The following is a 23,580-nucleotide window of genomic DNA, read 5'->3' on the forward strand; positions in this document are numbered from 1 at the left end:
TTTTTTAAATTTTACTTATAATTGTTTTTTGCTCATTTTTAACATAAATTTAATTTCTAACATCTTGTAGGTGTCACTGTTGTTATCATTCTCCATCACGGATTTTGAACAGTAATTAAAAGGTAATATTCCGTTAGTGGGATTCTGTCATGAATCGTTAAGTAGCTATTTCTTTTTAATACATTTATTTTTATAGAAAAATAATTATTGAGTTTTAATTTTTTTATATTTACAATCATGTTGTATTATATCACCATGATTATATTTCATGCATGGAAATTTAACCAGTAGAGGAGGACTTTGCCTGAACTAAGACACCTGGTTTTTCTAGCACCTTACTGGTCCACTGTTATAAGAAGTTAAATTATTGCTGAATCCGACTCAGAATATTTATATACCTCTTTTTGCACATAAATGTAAAACAAAAAAAAAAATATTTGTGGAATGACATGATTATATGACATTCTAGGGGTTAAGAGCATTTTTTGAGGGTTGTCCTATTTAATGGGGGCCACATAGCCTATTTTTCCTTTGATTTCTAAACAACCTTGAAAGTGGGATGCTTATTAGATGTTCAAGACTCACTTTATTTGGCAAACGGCTTATCTAGTGGCATTTCTACCAATCTATGAGAAACAGTGACATGAGAAGTGAGACACATAATAAATACAGTTCCCACATGTACCTCACTCTAATGATTCACTTCATGCAGCTGAACTGAGCAGTAATTGAGGAGGGAAATTTTAAGACAAAACGAATGAAGGGGTTGGTTGTGAAGTCAGGGAAAGATTAAGGTTGAAGTGACATTTTTATAGTTTCAACCATGAACCTCTCCATCTGGATCCGCTGTATGGAGGAAATTGAATTCAAGCTTGTAGCTCTACATGGTCTAGGTTGTAGTAGTGCAAAATTAAGGAGGTGTGGGAATACATTTTTCAGATACATAAATGATCCCGTAAAGTACAAACAGATCATCTAGTGGATTACAGTTCCAGTATTTTATTTAATAAAAAACAAAAAAACAAGGGTCTTAATAGTAATGAAATTTTTTTTAGAGACCAGGTAATTGTTGCCCTCACGAAGCTCAGAACAGTCTGATATGCACTTTGTAAATGTGTTAGAGCTTTATCAAAAGTCCAAACTTCTACAACATTAAAACCATTACTTTCATTAAATTAACCTCAACATTTTTCTCCTAAAATACTGCACAGCTGTTATTGCTGTAAACAGTGGATTTCAAAATTTTAACGTCTTTGTGTGAAATCATTATGCAGCCAACAAATTTCAGTTCAGTTTGCTGAAAGGTTTTTGTAAAACTAAACAATGTCACATTAAAATAAAATAAATTCCAGTTCTTTGAAAAAAGATATCAGAGAGAACAAAATTTCAGTGTAGGATTAATACAATGAAAGAATTGTATAGATTAGCAAGAACATATCTTTGAGCTGTACCCTGAACTGGCAGACCGGAATTAGAGTCTTATCATTTTTACTGAGTTCTGACTGTGCTGGTAGATTTAAGTTCTGTCTGAGCAGGCGCAGTGTGTTCTTGTCTATAAGTCAACCATTCAGAAAGGATTTCCAAGCATCATATTCCCTGGCATTAGCATTCCACTGGGGGCTCTGTGTAAGTGTAGCAAAAGCATGCACACCTGCACTAATGAATCCATTAGTGACATAATTATGCTGGTTTCTCTGTAGGAGAGGTGCCCCTAACACCCAGAACCTGTGATTTTTATGTTGATGGATCTAGTACCTGTAGTTGTTTCATTGATTGGTGAAGTAGAGTTGTATGCTGTTGACCATGTGGTAGCTGTTGTTGTAGACAGAGTGTTGGTAGTGGCTGTTGAGTTATCTCCAACTGATCAAACAGAGACAAGTTCAAATATTTTTATAATCTATAGCAGTGACAGGAAATCTGTACAATGCAATCATCACCAAATTTACTTGTAAGAACCACAAAATATTTTGAATATGCACAGCAAAGGAAAATATAATAATAATTTAAACATTTTATATACAAACAAATATAATTGAAGTTTGATAGTTATTTTTTAAATTTTACTTATAATTGTTTTTTGCTCATTTTTAACATAAATTTAATTTCTAACATCTTGTAGGTGTCACTGTTGTTATCATTCTCCATCACGAATTTTTAACAGTAATTAAAAGGTAATATTCCATTATTGGGATTCTGTCATGAATCGTTAAGTAGCTATTTTTTTTTATTACATTTATTTTTATACAAAAATAATTATTGAGTTTTAATTTTTTTATATTTACAATCATGTTGTATTATATCACCATGATTATATTTCATGCATGGAAATTTAACCAGTAGAGGAGGACTTTGCCTGAACTAAGACACCTGGTTTTTCTAGCACCTTACTGGTCCACTGTTATAAGAAGTTAAATTATTGCTGAATCCGACTCAGAATATTTATATACCTCTTTTTGCACATAAATGTAAAACAAAAAAAAAAATATTTGTGGAATGACATGTTTATATGACATTCTAGGGGTTAAGAGCATTTTTTGAGGGTTGTCCTATTTAATGGGGGCCACATAGCCTATTTATCCTTCGATTTCTAAACAACCTTGAAAGTGGGATGCTTATTAGATGTTCAAGACTCACTTTATTTGGCAAACGGCTTATCTAGTGGCATTTCTACCAATCTATGAGAAACAGTGACATGAGAAGTGAGACACATAATAAATACAGTTCCCACATGTACCTCACTCTAATGATTCACTTCATGCAGCTGAATTGAGCAGTAATTAAGGAGAGAAATTTAAAGGCAAAACAAATGAAGGGGTTGGTTGTTAAGTCAGGGAAAGATTAACGTTGAAATGACATTTTTATAATTTCAACCATGAACCTCTCCATCTGGATCCGCTGTATGGAGGAAGTTGAATTTGAGCTTGTAGCTCTACATGGTATAGGTTGTAGTAGTGCAAAATTAAGAAGGTGTGGGAATACATTGTTCTGGTTCATAAATTATCCCGTAAAGTAGAAACAGATCATCTAGTGGATTATAATTCCAGTATTTTATTTAATAAAATACAAACAAACAAGGCTCTTAATAGTAATGAAAGAAATTTTCAGAGACCAGGTAATTGTTGCCCTCATGAAGCTCAGAACAGTCTGATATGCACTTTGTAAATGTGTTAGAGCTATATCAACAGTCCAAACTTCTACCACATTAAAACCATTACTTTCATTAAATTAACCTCAACATTTTTCCCCTAAAATACTGCACAGTTGTTATTGCTGTGAACAGTGGATTTCAAAATTTTAAAGTCTTGGGGTGAAATAATTATGCAGCCAACAAATTTCATTTCAGTTTGCTGAAAGGTTTTTGTAAAACTAAACAATGTCACATTAAAATAAAATAAATTCCAGTTCTTTGAAAAAAGATATCAGAGCGAACAAAATTTCAGTGTAGGATTAATACAATGAAAGAATTGTATAGATTAGCAAGAACATATCTTTGAGCTGTACCCTGAACTGGAAGACCGGAATTAGAGTCTTATCATTTTTACTGAGTTCTGACTGTGCTGGTAGATTTAAGTTCTGTCTGAGCAGGCGCAGTGTGTTCTTGTCTATAAGTCAACCATTCAGAAGGGATTTCCAAGCATCATATTCCCTGGCATTAGCATTCCACTGGGGGCTCTGTGTAAGTGTAGCAAAAGCCCGCAAACCTGCAGTAATTGATCCACTAGTGACATAATTATGCTCGTTTCTCTGTGGGAGAGGTGCCCCTAACACCCAGAACCTGTGATTTTTATGATGATGGATCTAGTACCTATAGTTGTTTCATTGATTGGTGAAGTAGAGTTGTATGCTGTTGACCATGTGGTAGCTGTTGTTGTAGACGGAGTGTTGGTAGTGGCAGTTGAGTTATCTCCAACTGAACAAACAGAGACAAGTTCAGATACTTTTACAATCTATAGCAGTGATAGGAAATTTGTACAATGAAATCATCACCAAATTTACTTGCAAGAACCACAAAATATTTTGAATATGCACAGCAAAGGAAAACATAATAATAATTTAAACATTTTGTATACAAATAAATATAATTGAAGTTTGATAGTTATTTTTTGCATTTTACTTATAATTGTTTTTTGCTCATTTTTAACATAAATTTAATTTCTAACATCTTGTAGGTGTCACTGTTGTTATCATTCTCCATCACGGATTTTGAACAGTAATTAAAAGGTAATATTCCGTTAGTGGGATTCTGTCATGAACCGTTAAGTAGCTATTTCTTTTTATTACATTTATTTTTATAGAAAAATAATTATTGAGTTTTAATTTTTTTATATTTACAATCATGTTGTATTATATCAACATGATTATATTTCATGCATGGAAATTTAACCAGTAGAGGAGGACTTTGCCTGTACTAAGACACCTGGTTTTTCTAGCACCTTACTGGTCCACTGTTATAAGAAGTTAAATTCTTGCTGAATCCGACTCAGAATATTTATATACCTCTTTTTGCACATAAATGTAAAAAAAAATAAAAATATTTGTGGAATGACATGTTTATATGACATTTTAGGGGTTAAGAGCATTTTTTGAGGGTTGTCCTATTTAATGGGGGCCACATAGCCTATTTTTCCTTCGATTTCTAAACAACCTTGAAAGTGGGATGCTTATTAGATGTTCAAGACTCACTTTATTTGGCAAACGGCTTATCTAGTGGTATTTCTACCAATCTATGAGAAACAGTGACATGAGAAGTGAGACACATAATAAATACAGTTCCCACATGTACCTCACTCTAATGATTCACTTCATGCAGCTGAACTGAGCAGTAATTGAGGAGGGAAATTTAAAGACAAAACAAATGAAGGGGTTGGTTGTGAAGTCAGGGAAAGATTAAGGTTGAAGTGACATTTTTATAGTTTCAACCATGAACCTCTCCATCTGGATCCGCTGTATGGAGGAAATTGAATTCAAGCTTGTAGCTCTACATGGTCTAGGTTGTAGTAGTGCAAAATTAAGGAGGTGTGGGAATACATTTTTCAGATACATAAATGATCCCGTAAAGTATAAACAGATCATCTAGTGGATTACAGTTCCAGTATTTTATTTAATAAAAAACAAAAAAACAAGGCTCTTAATAGTAATGAAATTTTTTTTTAGAGACCAGGTAATTGTTGCCCTCACGAAGCTCAGAACAGTCTGATATGCACTTTGTAAATGTGTTAGAGCTATATCAAAAGTCCAAACTTCTACCACATTAAAACCATTACTTTCATTAAATTAACCTCAACATTTTTCCCCTAAAATACTGCACAGTTGTTATTGCTGTGAACAGTGGATTTCAAAATTTTAAAGTCTTGGGGTGAAATAATTATGCAGCCAACAAATTTCATTTCAGTTTGCTGAAAGGTTTTTGTAAAACTAAACAATGTCACATTAAAATAAAATAAATTCCAGTTCTTTGAAAAAAGATATCAGAGAGAACAAAATTTCAGTATAGGATTAATACAATGAAAGAATTGTATAGATTAGCAAGAACATATCTTTGAGCTGTACCCTGAACTGGCAGACCGGAATTAGAGTCTTATCATTTTTACTGAGTTCTGACTGTGCTGGTAGATTTAAGTTCTGTCTGAGCAGGCGCAGTGTGTTCTTGTCTATAAGTCAACCATTCAGAAGGGATTTCCAAGCATCATATTCCCTTGCATTAGCATTCCACTGGGGGCTCTGTGTAAGTGTAGCAAAAAGCCCGCACAACTGCACTAATAGATCCACTAGTGACATAATTATGCTCGTTTCTCTGTGGGAGAGGTGCCCCTAACACCCAGAACCTGTGATTTTTATGATGATGGATCTAGTACCTGTAGTTGTTTCATTGATTGGTGAAGTAGAGTTGTATGTTGTTGACCATGTGGTAGCTGTTGTTGTAGACGGAGTGTTGGTAGTGGCAGTTGAGTTATCTCCAACTGAACAAACAGAGACAAGTTCAAATATTTTTACAATCTATAGCAGTGACAGGAAAACTGTACAATGCAATCATCACCAAATTTACTTGTAAGAACCATAAAATATTTTGAATATGCACAGCAAAGGAAAACATAATAATAATTTAAACATTATGTATAGAAACAAATATAATTGAAGTTTGATAGTTATTTTTTAAATTTTACTTATAATTGTTTTTTGCTCATTTTTAACATAAATTTAATTTCTAACATCTTGTAGGTGTCACTGTTGTTATCATTCTCCATCACGGATTTTGAACAGTAATTAAAAGGTAATATTCCGTTAGTGGGATTCTGTCATGAATCGTTAAGTAGCTATTTCTTTTTAATACATTTATTTTTATAGAAAAATAATTATTGAGTTTTAATTTTTTTATATTTACAATCATGTTGTATTATATCACCATGATTATATTTCATGCATGGAAATTTAACCAGTAGAGGAGGACTGTGCCTGAACTAAGACACCTGGTTTTTCTAGCACCTTACTGGTCCACTGTTATAAGAAGTTAAATTATTGCTGAATCCGACTCAGAATATTTATATACCTCTTTTTGCACATAAATGTAAAACAAAAAAAAAAATATTTGTGGAATGACATGATTATATGACATTCTAGGGGTTAAGAGCATTTTTTGAGGGTTGTCCTATTTAATGGGGGCCACATAGCCTATTTTTCCTTTGATTTCTAAACAACCTTGAAAGTGGGATGCTTATTAGATGTTCAAGACTCACTTTATTTGGCAAACGGCTTATCTAGTGGCATTTCTACCAATCTATGAGAAACAGTGACATGAGAAGTGAGACACATAATAAATACAGTTCCCACATGTACCTCACTCTAATGATTCACTTCATGCAGCTGAACTGAGCAGTAATTGAGGAGGGAAATTTTAAGACAAAACGAATGAAGGGGTTGGTTGTGAAGTCAGGGAAAGATTAAGGTTGAAGTGACATTTTTATAGTTTCAACCATGAACCTCTCCATCTGGATCCGCTGTATGGAGGAAATTGAATTCAAGCTTGTAGCTCTACATGGTCTAGGTTGTAGTAGTGCAAAATTAAGGAGGTGTGGGAATACATTTTTCAGATACATAAATGATCCCGTAAAGTACAAACAGATCATCTAGTGGATTACAGTTCCAGTATTTTATTTAATAAAAAACAAAAAAACAAGGGTCTTAATAGTAATGAAATTTTTTTTAGAGACCAGGTAATTGTTGCCCTCACGAAGCTCAGAACAGTCTGATATGCACTTTGTAAATGTGTTAGAGCTTTATCAAAAGTCCAAACTTCTACAACATTAAAACCATTACTTTCATTAAATTAACCTCAACATTTTTCTCCTAAAATACTGCACAGCTGTTATTGCTGTAAACAGTGGATTTCAAAATTTTAACGTCTTTGTGTGAAATCATTATGCAGCCAACAAATTTCAGTTCAGTTTGCTGAAAGGTTTTTGTAAAACTAAACAATGTCACATTAAAATAAAATAAATTCCAGTTCTTTGAAAAAAGATATCAGAGAGAACAAAATTTCAGTGTAGGATTAATACAATGAAAGAATTGTATAGATTAGCAAGAACATATCTTTGAGCTGTACCCTGAACTGGCAGACCGGAATTAGAGTCTTATCATTTTTACTGAGTTCTGACTGTGCTGGTAGATTTAAGTTCTGTCTGAGCAGGCGCAGTGTGTTCTTGTCTATAAGTCAACCATTCAGAAAGGATTTCCAAGCATCATATTCCCTGGCATTAGCATTCCACTGGGGGCTCTGTGTAAGTGTAGCAAAAGCATGCACACCTGCACTAATGAATCCATTAGTGACATAATTATGCTGGTTTCTCTGTAGGAGAGGTGCCCCTAACACCCAGAACCTGTGATTTTTATGTTGATGGATCTAGTACCTGTAGTTGTTTCATTGATTGGTGAAGTAGAGTTGTATGCTGTTGACCATGTGGTAGCTGTTGTTGTAGACAGAGTGTTGGTAGTGGCTGTTGAGTTATCTCCAACTGATCAAACAGAGACAAGTTCAAATATTTTTATAATCTATAGCAGTGACAGGAAATCTGTACAATGCAATCATCACCAAATTTACTTGTAAGAACCACAAAATATTTTGAATATGCACAGCAAAGGAAAATATAATAATAATTTAAACATTTTGTATACAAACAAATATAATTGAAGTTTGATAGTTATTTTTTAAATTTTACTTATAATTGTTTTTTGCTCATTTTTAACATAAATTTAATTTCTAACATCTTGTAGGTGTCACTGTTGTTATCATTCTCCATCACGAATTTTTAACAGTAATTAAAAGGTAATATTCCATTATTGGGATTCTGTCATGAATCGTTAAGTAGCTATTTTTTTTTATTACATTTATTTTTATACAAAAATAATTATTGAGTTTTAATTTTTTTATATTTACAATCATGTTGTATTATATCACCATGATTATATTTCATGCATGGAAATTTAACCAGTAGAGGAGGACTTTGCCTGAACTAAGACACCTGGTTTTTCTAGCACCTTACTGGTCCACTGTTATAAGAAGTTAAATTATTGCTGAATCCGACTCAGAATATTTATATACCTCTTTTTGCACATAAATGTAAAACAAAAAAAAAAATATTTGTGGAATGACATGTTTATATGACATTCTAGGGGTTAAGAGCATTTTTTGAGGGTTGTCCTATTTAATGGGGGCCACATAGCCTATTTATCCTTCGATTTCTAAACAACCTTGAAAGTGGGATGCTTATTAGATGTTCAAGACTCACTTTATTTGGCAAACGGCTTATCTAGTGGCATTTCTACCAATCTATGAGAAACAGTGACATGAGAAGTGAGACACATAATAAATACAGTTCCCACATGTACCTCACTCTAATGATTCACTTCATGCAGCTGAACTGAGCAGTAATTGAGGAGGGAAATTTAAAGACAAAACGAATGAAGGGGTTGGTTGTGAAGTCAGGGAAAGATTAAGGTTGAAGTGACATTTTTATAGTTTCAACCATGAACCTCTCCATCTGGATCCGCTGTATGGAGGAAATTGAATTCAAGCTTGTAGCTCTACATGGTCTAGGTTGTAGTAGTGCAAAATTAAGGAGGTGTGGGAATACATTTTTCAGATACATAAATGATCCCGTAAAGTATAAACAGATCATCTAGTGGATTACAGTTCCAGTATTTTATTTAATAAAAAACAAAAAAACAAGGCTCTTAATAGTAATGAAATTTTTTTTAGAGACCAGGTAATTGTTGCCCTCACGAAGCTCAGAACAGTCTGATATGCACTTTGTAAATGTGTTAGAGCTTTATCAAAAGTCCAAACTTCTACAACATTAAAACCATTACTTTCATTAAATTAACCTCAACATTTTTCTCCTAAAATACTGCACAGCTGTTATTGCTGTAAACAGTGGATTTCAAAATTTTAACGTCTTTGTGTGAAATCATTATGCAGCCAACAAATTTCAGTTCAGTTTGCTGAAAGGTTTTTGTAAAACTAAACAATGTCACATTAAAATAAAATAAATTCCAGTTCTTTGAAAAAAGATATCAGAGAGAACAAAATTTCAGTGTAGGATTAATACAATGAAAGAATTGTATAGATTAGCAAGAACATATCTTTGAGCTGTACCCTGAACTGGCAGACCGGAATTAGAGTCTTATCATTTTTACTGAGTTCTGACTGTGCTGGTAGATTTAAGTTCTGTCTGAGCAGGCGCAGTGTGTTCTTGTCTATAAGTCAACCATTCAGAAAGGATTTCCAAGCATCATATTCCCTGGCATTAGCATTCCACTGGGGGCTCTGTGTAAGTGTAGCAAAAGCATGCACACCTGCACTAATGAATCCATTAGTGACATAATTATGCTGGTTTCTCTGTAGGAGAGGTGCCCCTAACACCCAGAACCTGTGATTTTTATGTTGATGGATCTAGTACCTGTAGTTGTTTCATTGATTGGTGAAGTAGAGTTGTATGCTGTTGACCATGTGGTAGCTGTTGTTGTAGACAGAGTGTTGGTAGTGGCTGTTGAGTTATCTCCAACTGATCAAACAGAGACAAGTTCAAATATTTTTATAATCTATAGCAGTGACAGGAAATCTGTACAATGCAATCATCACCAAATTTACTTGTAAGAACCACAAAATATTTTGAATATGCACAGCAAAGGAAAATATAATAATAATTTAAACATTTTGTATACAAACAAATATAATTGAAGTTTGATAGTTATTTTTTAAATTTTACTTATAATTGTTTTTTGCTCATTTTTAACATAAATTTAATTTCTAACATCTTGTAGGTGTCACTGTTGTTATCATTCTCCATCACGAATTTTTAACAGTAATTAAAAGGTAATATTCCATTATTGGGATTCTGTCATGAATCGTTAAGTAGCTATTTTTTTTTATTACATTTATTTTTAATACAAAAATAATTATTGAGTTTTAATTTTTTTATATTTACAATCATGTTGTATTATATCACCATGATTATATTTCATGCATGGAAATTTAACCAGTAGAGGAGGACTTTGCCTGTACTAAGACACTTGTTTTTTCTAGCACCTTACTGGTCCACTGTTATAAGAAGTTAAATTCTTGCTGAATCCGACTCAGAATATTCATATACCTCTTTTTGCACATAAATGTAAAATAAAAAAAAAAATATTTGTGGAATGACATGTTTATATGACATTCTAGGGGTTAAGAGCATTTTTTGAGGGTTGTCCTATTTAATGGGGGCCACATAGCCTATTTTTCCTTCGATTTCTAAACAACCTTGAAAGTGGGATGCTTATTAGATGTTCAAGACTCACTTTATTTGGCAAACGGCTTATCTAGGGGTATTTCTACCAATCTGTGAGAAACACTTATATGAGAAGTGAGACACATAATAAATATAGTCCCCACATGTACCTCACTCTAATGATTCACTTCATGCAGCTGAATTGAGCAGTAATTGAGGAGAGAAATTTAAAGGCAAAACAAATGAAGGGGTTGGTTAAGTCAGGGAAAGTTTAACGTTGAAGTGACATTTTTATAATTTCAACCATGAACCTCTCCATCTGGATCCGCTGTATGGAGGAAGTTGAATTTGAGCTTGTAGCTCTACATGGTATAGGTTGTAGTAGTGCAAAATTAAGGAGGTGTGGGAATACATTTTTCTGGTTCATAAATTATCCCGTAAAGTACAAACAGATCATCTAGTGGATTACAATTCCAGTATTTTATTTAATAAAAAGCAAACAAACAAGGCTCTTAATAGTAATGAAAGAAATTTTCAGAGACCAGGTAATTGTTGCCCTCATGAAGCTCAGAACAGTCTGATATGCACTTTGTAAATGTGTTAGAGCTATATCAAAAGTCCAAACTTCTACCACATTAAAACCATTACTTTCATTAAATTAACCTCAACATTTTTCCCCTAAAATACTGCACAGTTGTTATTGCTGTGAACAGTGGATTTCAAAATTTTAAAGTCTTGGGGTGAAATAATTATGCAGCCAACAAATTTCATTTCAGTTTGCTGAAAGGTTTTTGTAAAACTAAACAATGTCACATTAAAATGAAATAAATTCCAGTTCTTTGAAAAAAGATATCAGAGAGAACAAAATTTCAGTATAGGATTAATACAATGAAAGAATTGTATTGATTAGCAAGAACATATCTTTGAGCTCTACCCTGAACTGGCAGACCGGAATTAGAGTCTTATCATTTTTACTGAGTTCTGACTGTGCTGGTAGATTTAAGTTCTGTCTGAGCAGGCGCAGTGTGTTCTTGTCTATAAGTCAATCATTCAGAAGGGATTTCCAAGCATCATATTCCCTTGCATTAGCATTCCACTGGGGGCTCTGTGTAAGTGTAGCAAAAGCCCGCACACCTGCAGTAATGGATCCACTAGTGACATAATTATGCTCGTTTCTCTGTGGGAGAGGTGCACCTAACACCCAGAACCTGTGATTTTTATGATGATGGATCTAGTACCTGTAGTTGTTTCATTGATTGGTGAAGTAGAGTTGTATGCTGTTGACCATGTGGTAGCTGTTGTTGTAGACGGAGTGTTGGTAGTGGCAGTTGAGTTATCTCCAACTGATCAAACAGAGACAAGTTCAAATATTTTTACAATCTATAGCAGTGACAGGAAATCTGTACAATGCAATCATCACCAAATTTACTTGTAAGAACCACAAAATATTTTGAATATGCACAGCAAAGGAAAATATAATAATAATTTAAACATTTTGTATACAAACAAATATAATTGAAGTTTGATAGTTATTTTTTAAATTTTACTTATAATTGTTTTTTGCTCATTTTTAACATAAATTTAATTTCTAACATCTTGTAGGTGTCACTGTTGTTATCATTCTCCATCACGAATTTTTAACAGTAATTAAAAGGTAATATTCCATTATTGGGATTCTGTCATGAATCGTTAAGTAGCTATTTTTTTTTATTACATTTATTTTTATACAAAAATAATTATTGAGTTTTAATTTTTTTATATTTACAATCATGTTGTATTATATCACCATGATTATATTTCATGCATGGAAATTTAACCAGTAGAGGAGGACTTTGCCTGTACTAAGACACTTGTTTTTTCTAGCACCTTACTGGTCCACTGTTATAAGAAGTTAAATTCTTGCTGAATCCGACTCAGAATATTCATATACCTCTTTTTGCACATAAATGTAAAATAAAAAAAAAAATATTTGTGGAATGACATGTTTATATGACATTCTAGGGGTTAAGAGCATTTTTTGAGGGTTGTCCTATTTAATGGGGGCCACATAGCCTATTTTTCCTTCGATTTCTAAACAACCTTGAAAGTGGGATGCTTATTAGATGTTCAAGACTCACTTTATTTGGCAAACGGCTTATCTAGGGGTATTTCTACCAATCTGTGAGAAACACTTATATGAGAAGTGAGACACATAATAAATATAGTCCCCACATGTACCTCACTCTAATGATTCACTTCATGCAGCTGAATTGAGCAGTAATTGAGGAGAGAAATTTAAAGGCAAAACAAATGAAGGGGTTGGTTGTTAAGTCAGGGAAAGTTTAACGTTGAAGTGACATTTTTATAATTTCAACCATGAACCTCTCCATCTGGATCCGCTGTATGGAGGAAGTTGAATTTGAGCTTGTAGCTCTACATGGTATAGGTTGTAGTAGTGCAAAATTAAGGAGGTGTGGGAATACATTTTTCTGGTTCATAAATTATCCCGTAAAGTACAAACAGATCATCTAGTGGATTACAATTCCAGTATTTTATTTAATAAAAAGCAAACAAACAAGGCTCTTAATAGTAATGAAAGAAATTTTCAGAGACCAGGTAATTGTTGCCCTCATGAAGCTCAGAACAGTCTGATATGCACTTTGTAAATGTGTTAGAGCTATATCAAAAGTCCAAACTTCTACCACATTAAAACCATTACTTTCATTAAATTAACCTCAACATTTTTCCCCTAAAATACTGCACAGTTGTTATTGCTGTGAACAGTGGATTTCAAAATTTTAAAGTCTTGGGGTGAAATAATTATGCAGCCAACAAATTTCATTTCAGTTTGCTGAAAGGTTTTTGTAAAACTAAACAATGTCACATTAAAATGAAATAAATTCAGTTCTTTGAAAAAAGATATCAGAGAGAACAAAATTTCAGTATAGGATTAATACAATGAAAGAATTGTATAGATTAGCAAGAACATATCTTTGAGCTCTACCCTGAACTGGCAGACCGGAATTAGAGTCTTATCATTTTTACTGAGTTCTGACTGTGCTGGTAGATTTAAGTTCTGTCTGAGCAGGCGCAGTGTGTTCTTGTCTATAAGTCAATCATTCAGAAGGGATTTCCAAGCATCATATTCCCTTGCATTAGCATTCCACTGGGGGCTCTGTGTAAGTGTAGCAAAAGCCCGCACACCTGCAGTAATGGATCCACTAGTGACATAATTATGCTCGTTTCTCTGTGGGAGAGGTGCCCCTAACACCCAGAACCTGTGATTTTTATGATGATGGATCTAGTACCTGTAGTTGTTTCATTGATTGGTGAAGTAGAGTTGTATGCTGTTGACCATGTGGTAGCTGTTGTTGTAGACGGAGTGTTGGTAGTGGCAGTTGAGTTATCTCCAACTGAACAAACAGAGACAAGTTCAAATATTTTTACAATCTATAGCAGTGATAGGAAATTTGTACAATGAAATCATCACCAAATTTACTTGCAAGAACCACAAAATATTTTGAATATGCACAGCAAAGGAAAACATAATAATAATTTAAACATTTTGTATACAAACAAATATAATTGAAGTTTGATAGTTATTTTTTGCATTTTACTTATAATTGTTTTTTGCTCATTTTTAACATAAATTTAATTTCTAACATCTTGTAGGTGTCACTGTTGTTATCATTCTCCATCACGGATTTTGAACAGTAATTAAAAGGTAATATTCCGTTAGTGGGATTCTGTCATGAATAGTTAAGTAGCTATTTCTTTTTATTACATTTATTTTTATACAAAAATAATTATTGAGTTTTAATTTTTTTATATTTACAATCATGTTGTATTATATCAACATGATTATATTTCATGCATGGAAATTTAACCAGTAGAGGAGGACTTTGCCTGTACTAAGACACCTGGTTTTTCTAGCACCTTACTGGTCCACTGTTATAAGAAGTTAAATTATTGCTGAATCCGACTCAGAATATTTATATACCTCTTTTTGCACATAAATGTAAAATAAAAAAAAAAATATTTGTGGAATGACATGTTTATATGACATTCTAGGGGTTTAGAGCATTTTTTGAGGGTTGTCCTATTTAATGGGGGCCACATAGCCTATTTTTCCTTCGATTTCTAAACAACCTTGAAAGTGGGATGCTTATTAGATGTTCAAGACTCACTTTATTTGGCAAACGGCTTATCTAGGGGTATTTCTACCAATCTATGAGAAACACTTATATGAGAAGTGAGACACATAATAAATACAGTCCCCACATGTAACTCACTCTAATGATTCACTTCATGCAGCTGAACTGAGCAGTAATTGAGGAGAGAAATTTAAAGGCAAAACAAATGAAGGGGTTGGTTGTTAAGTCAGGGAAAGATTAACGTTGAAGTGACATTTTTATAATTTCAACCATGAACCTCTCCATCTGGATCCGCTGTATGGAGGAAGTTGAATTTGAGCTTGTAGCTCTACATGGTATAGGTTGTAGTAGTGCAAAATGAAGGAGGTGTGGGAATACATTTTTCTGGTTCATAAATTATCCCGTAAAATATAAACAGATCATCTAGTGGATTACAATTCCAGTATTTTATTTAATAAAAAGAAAACAAACAAGGCTCTTAATAGTAATGAAAGAAATTTTCAGAGACCAGGTAATTGTTGCCCTCATGAAGCTCAGAACAGTCTGATATGCACTTTGTAAATGTGTTAGAGCTATATCAAAAGTCCAAACTTCTACCACATTAAAACCATTACTTTCATTAAATTAACCTCAACATTTTTCCCCTAAAATACTGCACAGTTGTTATTGCTGTGAACAGTGGATTTCAAAATTTTAACGTCTTGGGGTGAAATAATTATGCAGCCAACAAATTTCATTTCAGTTTGCTGAAAGGTTTTTGTAAAACTAAACAATGTCACATTAAAATGAAATAAATTCCAGTTCTTTGAAAAAAGATATCAGAGAGAACAAAATTTCAGTGTAGGATTAATACAATGAAAGAATTGTATAGATTAGCAAGAACATATCTTTGAGCTGTACCCTGAACTGGCAGACCGGATTTAGAGTCTTATCATTTTTACTGAGTTCTGACTGTGCAGGTAGATTTAAGTTCTGTTTGAGTAGGCGCAGTGTGTTCTTGTCTATAAGTCAATCATTCAGAAGGTTTTTCCAACCATTTTATTCCCTGGCATTAGCATTCTACTGGGGGCTCTGTGTAAGTGTAGCAAAAGCCTGCACACCTGCACTAATGGATCCACTAGTGACATAATTATGCTGGTTTCTCTGTGGGAGAGGTGCCCCTAGCACCCAGAACCTGTGATTTTTATGATGATGGATCTAGTACCTGTAGTTGTTTCATTGATTGGTGAAGTAGAGTTGTATGCTGTTGACCATGTTGTAGCTGTTGTTGTAGACGGAGTGTTGGTAGTGGCAGTTGAGTTATCTCCAACTGAACAAACAGAGACAAGTTCAAATATTTTTACAATCTATAGCAGTGACAGGAAATCTGTACAATGCAATCATCACCAAATTTACTTGTAAGAACCACAAAATATTTTGAATATGCACAGCAAAGGAAAACATAATAATAATTTAAACATTTTGTATACAAACAAATATAATTGAAGTTTGATAGTTATTTTTTGCATTTTACTTATAATTGTTTTTTGCTCATTTTTAACATAAATTTAATTTCTAACATCTTGTAGGTGTCACTGTTGTTATCATTCTCCATCACGGATTTTGAACAGTAATTAAAAGGTAATATTCCGTTAGTGGGATTCTGTCATGAATCGTTAAGTAGCTATTTCTTTTTATTACATTTATTTTTATACAAAAATAATTATTGAGTTTTAATTTTTTTATATTTACAATCATGTTGTTTTATATTAACATGATTATATTTCATGCATGGAAATTTAACCAGTAGAGGAGGACTTTGCCTGTACTAAGACACCTGGTTTTTCTACCACCTTACTGGTCCACTGTTATAAGAAGTTAAATTCTTGCTGAATCCGACTCAGAATATTTATATACCTCTTTTTGCACATAAATGTAAAATAAAAAAAAAAATATTTGTGGAATGACATGTTTATATGACATTCTAGGGGTTAAGAGCATTTTTTGAGGGTTGTCCTATTTAATGGGGGCCACATAGCCTATTTTTCCTTCGATTTCTAAACAACCTTGAAAGTGGGATGCTTATTAGATGTTCAAGACTCACTTTATTTGGCAAACGGCTTATCTAGGGGTATTTCTATCAATCTATGAGAAACACTGATATGAGAAGTGAGACACGTAATAAATACAGTCCCCACATATACCTCACTCTATTGATTCACTTCATGCAGCTGAACTGAGCAGTAATTGAGGAGGGAAATTTAAAGACAAAATGAATGAAGGGGTTGGTTGTGAAGTCAGGGAAAGATTAACGTTGAAGTGACATTTTTATAGTTTCAACCATGAACCTTTCCATCTGGATCCGCTGTATGGAGGAAATTGAATTCAAGCTTGTAGCTCTACATGGTCTAGGTTGTAGTAGTGCAAAATTAAGGAGGTGTGGGAATACATTTTTCAGATACATAAATGATCCCGTAAAGTATAAACAGATCATCTAGTGGATTACAGTTCCAGTATTTTATTTAATAAAGAACAAAAAAACAAGGCTCTTAATAGTAATGAAATTTTTTTTTAGAGACCAGGTAATTGTTGCCCTCACGAAGCTCAGAACAGTCTGATATGCACTTTGTAAATGTGTTAGAGCTATGTCAAAAGTCCAAACTTCTACCACATTAAAACCATTACTTTCATTAAATTAACCTCAACATTTTTCCCCTAAAATACTGCACAGTTGTTATTGCTGTGAACAGTGGATTTCAAAATTTTAACGTCTTTGTGTGAAATCATTATGCAGCCAACAAATTTCAGTTCGGTTTGCTGAAAGGTTTTTCTAAAACTAAACAATGTCACATTAAAATAAAATAAATTCCAGTTCTTTGAAAAAAAATATCAGAGAGAACAAAATTTCAGTATAGGATTAATACAATAAAAGAATTGTATAGATTAGCAAGAACATATCTTTGAGCTGTACCCTGAACTGGCAGACCGGAATTAGAGTCTTATCATTTTTACTGAGTTCTGACTGTGCTGGTAGATTTAAGTTCTGTCTGAGCAGGCGCAGTGTGTTCTTGTCTATAAGTCAACCATTCAGAAGGGATTTCCAAGCATCATATTCCCTTGCATTAGCATTCCACTGGGGGCTCTGTGTAAGTGTAGCAAAAGCCCGCACAACTGCACTAATAGATCCACTAGTGACATAATTATGCTCGTTTCTCTGTGGGAGAGGTGCCCCTAACACCCAGAACCTGTGATTTTTATGATGATGGATCTAGTACCTGTAGTTGTTTCATTGATTGGTGAAGTAGAGTTGTATGTTGTTGACCATGTGGTAGCTGTGGTTGTAGACGGAGTGTTGGTAGTGGCAGTTGAGTTATCTCCAACTGAACAAACAGAGACAAGTTCAAATATTTTTACAATCTATAGCAGTGTCAGGAAATCTGTACAATGCAATCATCACCAAATTTACTTGTAAGAACCACAAAATATTTTGAATATGCACAGCAAAGGAAAACATAATAATAATTTAAACATTATGTATAGAAACAAATATAATTGAAGTTTGATAGTTATTTTTTACATTTTACTTATAATTGTTTTTTGCTCATTTTTAACATAAATTTAATTTCTAACATCTTGTAGGTGTCACTGTTGTTATCATTCTCCATCACGGATTTTGAACAGTAATTAAAAGGTAATATTCCGTTAGTGGGATTCTGTCATGAATCGTTAAGTAGCTATTTCTTTTTAATACATTTATTTTTATAGAAAAATAATTATTGAGTTTTAATTTTTTTATATTTACAATCATGTTGTATTATATCACCATGATTATATTTCATGCATGGAAATTTAACCACTAAAGGAGGACTTTGCCTGTAGTAAGACACCTTGTTTTGCTAGCACCTTACTGGTCCACTGTTATAAGAAGTTAAATTATTGCTGAATCCGACTCAGAATATTTATATACCTCTTTTTGCACATAAATGTAAAACAAAAAAAAAAATATTTGTGGAATGACATGTTTATATGACATTCTAGGGGTTAAGAGCATTTTTTGAGGGTTGTCCTATTTAATGGGGGCCACATAACCTATTTTTCCTTCGATTTCTAAACAACCTTGAAAGTGGGATGCTTATTAGATGTTCAAGACTCACTTTATTTGGCAAACGGCTTATCTAGTGGCATTTCTACCAATCTATGAGAAACAGTGACATGAGAAGTGAGACACATAATAAATACAGTTCCCACATGTACCTCACTCTAATGATTCACTTCATGCAGCTGAACTGAGCAGTAATTGAGGAGGGAAATTTAAAGACAAAACGAATGAAGGGGTTGGTTGTGAAGTCAGGGAAAGATTAACGTTGAAGTGACATTTTTATAGTTTCAACCATGAACCTTTCCATCTGGATCCGCTGTATGGAGGAAATTGAATTCAAGCTTGTAGCTCTACATGGTCTAGGTTGTAGTAGTGCAAAATTAAGGAGGTGTGGGAATACATTTTTCAGATACATAAATGATCCCGTAAAGTATAAACAGATCATCTAGTGGATTACAGTTCCAGTATTTTATTTAATAAAGAACAAAAAAACAAGGCTCTTAATAGTAATGAAATTTTTTTTTAGAGACCAGGTAATTGTTGCCCTCACGAAGCTCAGAACAGTCTGATATGCACTTTGTAAATGTGTTAGAGCTTTATCAAAAGTCCAAACTTCTACAACATTAAAACCATTACTTTCATTAAATTAACCTCAACATTTTTCTCCTAAAATACTGCACAGCTGTTATTGCTGTGAACAGTGGATTTCAAAATTTTAACGTCTTTGTGTGAAATCATTATGCAGCCAACAAATTTCAGTTCGGTTTGCTGAAAGGTTTTTGTAAAACTAAACAATGTCACATTAAAATAAAATAAATTCCAGTTCTTTGAAAAAAGATATCAGAGAGAACAAAATTTCAGTGTAGGAATAATACAATGAAAGAATTATATAGATTAGCAAGAACATATCTTTGAGCTGTACCCTGAAATGGCAAACCGGAATTAGAGTCTTATCATTTTTACTGAGTTCTGACTGTGCTGGTAGATTTAAGTTCTGTCTGAGCAGGCGCAGTGTGTTCTTGTCTATAAGTCAACCATTCAGAAGGGATTTCCAAGCATCATATTCCCTGGCATTAGCATTCCACTGGGGGCTCTGTGTAAGTGTAGCAAAAGCCTGCACACCTGCAGTAATGGATCCACTAGTGACATAATTATGCTCGTTTCTCTGTGGGAGAGGTGCCCCTAACACCCAGAACCTGTGATTTTTATGATGATGGATCTAGTACCTGTAGTTGTTTCATTGATTGGTGAAGTAGAGTTGTATGCTGTTGACCATGTGGTAGCTGTTGTTGTAGACAGAGTGTTGGTAGTGGCTGTTGAGTTATCTCCAACTGATCAAACAGAGAAAAGTTCAAATATTTTTACAATCTATAGCAGTGACAGGAAATCTGTACAATGCAATCATCACCAAATTTACTTGTAAGAACCACAAAATATTTTGAATATGCACAGCAAAGGAAAATATAATAATAATTTAAACATTTTGTATGCAAACAAATATAATTGAAGTTTCATAGTTATTTTTTAAATTTTACTTATAATTGTTTTTTGCTCATTTTTAACATAAATTTAATTTCTAACATCTTGTAGGTGTCACTGTTGTTATCATTCTCCATCACGAATTTTGAACAGTAATTAAAAGGTAATATTCCATTAGTGGGATTCTGTCATGAATCGTTAAGTAGCTATTTTTTTTTATTACATTTATTTTTATACAAAAATAATTATTGAGTTTTAATTTTTTTATATTTACAATCATGTTGTATTATATCACCATGATTATATTTCATGCATGGAAATTTAACCAGTAGAGGAGGACTTTGCCTGTACTAAGACACTTGGTTTTTCTAGCACCTTACTGGTCCACTGTTATAAGAAGTTAAATTCTTGCTGAATCCGACTCAGAATATTTATATACCTCTTTTTGCACATAAATGTAAAATAAAAATAAAAATATTTGTGGAATGACATGTTTATATGACATTCTAGGGGTTAAGAGCATTTTTTGAGGGTTGTCCTATTTAATGGGGGCCACATAGCCTATTTTTCCTTCGATTTCTAAACAACCTTGAAAGTGGGATGCTTATTAGATGTTCAAGACTCACTTTATTTGGCAAACGGCTTATCTAGGGGTATTTCTACAAATCTGTGAGAAACACTTATATGAGAAGTGAGACACATAATAAATATAGTCCCCGCATGTACCTCACTCTAATGATTCACTTCATGCAGCTGAATTGAGCAGTAATTGAGGAGAGAAATTTAAAGGCAAAACAAATGAAGGGGTTGGTTGTTAAGTCAGGGAAGGATTAACGTTGAAGTGACATTTTTATAATTTCAACCATGAACCTCTCCATCTGGTCCGCTGTATGGAGGAAGTTGAATTTGAGCTTGTAGTTCTACATGGTATAGGTTGTAGTAGTGCAAAATTAAGGAGGTGTGGGAATACATTTTTCTGGTTCATAAATTATCCCGTAAAGTACAAACAGATCATCTAGTGGATTACAATTCCAGTATTTTATTTAATAAAAAGCAAAGAAACAAGGCTCTTAATAGTAATGAAAGAAATTTTCAGAGACCAGGTAATTGTTGCCCTCATGAAGCTCATAACAGTCTGATATGCACTTTGTAAATGTGTTAGAGCTATATCAAATGTCCAAACTTCTACCACATTAAAACTATTACTTTCATTAAATTAACCTCAACATTTTTCCCCTAAAATACTGCACAGTTGTTATTGCTGTGAACAGTGGATTTCAAAATTTTAAAGTCTTGGGGTGAAATAATTATGCAGCCAACAAATTTCATTTCAGTTTGCTGAAAGGTTTTTGTAAAACTAAACAATGTCACATTAAAATAAAATAAATTCCAGTTCTTTGAAAAAAGATATCAGAGAGAACAAAATTTCAGTATAGGATTAATACAATGAAAGAATTGTATAGATTAGCAAGAACATATCTTTGAGCTCTACCCTGAACTGGCAGACCGGAATTAGAGTCTTATCATTTTTACAGAGTTCTGACTGTGCTGGTAGATTTAAGTTCTGTCTGAGCAGGCGCAGTTTGTTCTTGTCTATAAGTCAATCATTCAGAAGGGATTTCCAAGCATCATATTCCCTTGCATTAGCATTCCACTGGGGGCTCTGTGTAAGTGTAACAAAAGCCCGCACACCTGCAGTAATGGATCCACTAGTGACATAATTATGCTCGTTTCTCTGTGGGAGAGGTGCCCCTAACACCCAGAACCTGTGATTTTTATGATGATGGATCTAGTACCTGTAGTTGTTTCATTGATTGGTAAAGTAGAGTTGTATGCTGTTGACCATGTGGTAGCTGTTGTTGTAGACGGAGTGTTGGTAGTGGCAGTTGAGTTATCTCCAACTGAACAAACAGAGACAAGTTCAAATATTTTTACAATCTATAGCAGTGACAGGAAATCTGTACAATGCAATCATCACCAAATTTACTTGTAAGAACCACAAAATATTTTGAATATGCACAGCAAAGGAAAACATAATAATAATTTAAACATTTTGTATGCAAACAAATATAATTGAAGTTTGATAGTTATTTTTTACATTTTAATTATAATTGTTTTTTGCTCATTTTTAAAATAAATTTCATTTCTAACATCTTGTAGGTGTCACTGTTGTTATCATTCTCCATCACTTATTTTGAACAGTTATTAAAAGGTAATATTCCGTTAGTGGGATTCTATCATGAATCGTTAAGTAGCTATTTCTTTTTATTACATTTATTTTTATACAAAAATAATTTTTCAGTTTTAATTTTTTTATATTTACAATCATGTTGTATTATACCAACATGATTATATTTCATGCATGGAAATTTAACCACTAGTGGAGGACTTTGCCTGTACTAAGACACCTTGTTTTGCTAGCACCTTACTGGTCCACTGTTATGAGAAGTTAAATTCTTGCTGAATCCGTCTCAGAATATTCATATACCTCTTTTTGCACATAAATGTAAAATCGAAAAAAAAATATTTGTGGAATGACAACTTTATATGACATTCTAGGGGCTAAGAGCATTTTTTGAGGGTTGTCCTACTTAATGGGGGCCACATAGCCTATTTTTCCTTCGATTTCTAAACAACCTTGAAAGTGGGATGCTTATTATATGTTCAAGACTCACTTTATTTGGCAAACGGCTTATCTAGGGGTATTTCTACCAATCTATGAGAAACACTGATTTGAGAAGTGAGAAACATAATAAATACAGTCCCCACATGTACCTCACTTTAATGATTCACTTCATGCAGCTGAATTGAGTAGTAATTGAGGAGAGAAATTTAAAGGCAAAACAAAAGAAGGGGTTGGTTGTGAAGTCAGGAAAAGATTAACGTTGAAGTGACATTATTATAGTTTCAACCATGAACCTCTCCATCTGGATCTGTTGTAAGGAGGAAGTGGAATTTGAGCTTGAAGCTCTACATGGTCTAGGTTGTAGTAGTGCAAAATTAAGGAGGTGTGGGAATACATTTTTTTGATACATAAATGATCCCGTAAAGTACAAACAGATCATCTAGTGGATTAAAATTCCAGTATTTTATTTAATAAAAAACGAAAAAACAAGGCTCTTAACAG

General features: G+C 33.3%; 1 long non-coding RNA gene across 1 annotated transcript; it reads right to left on the reverse strand.

Annotated features, from left to right (window-relative positions):
- Positions 1-1,761: 1,761 nt before the first annotated feature.
- LOC142151168 (uncharacterized) lies at positions 1,762-20,302 on the reverse strand. Its single transcript, XR_012691159.1, has 4 exons — positions 20,201-20,302; positions 9,954-10,058; positions 7,905-8,009; positions 1,762-1,860 (listed from the first exon to the last, which is right to left on the reverse strand). It is a non-coding gene; the product is annotated as an uncharacterized LOC142151168 (long non-coding RNA).
- Between the last annotated feature and the right edge of the window lie 3,278 nt (positions 20,303-23,580).

The sequence above is a fragment of the Mixophyes fleayi genome, chromosome 4, assembly GCF_038048845.1.
Source record: "Mixophyes fleayi isolate aMixFle1 chromosome 4, aMixFle1.hap1, whole genome shotgun sequence".
Classification (NCBI taxonomy): domain Eukaryota; kingdom Metazoa; phylum Chordata; class Amphibia; order Anura; family Limnodynastidae; genus Mixophyes; species Mixophyes fleayi.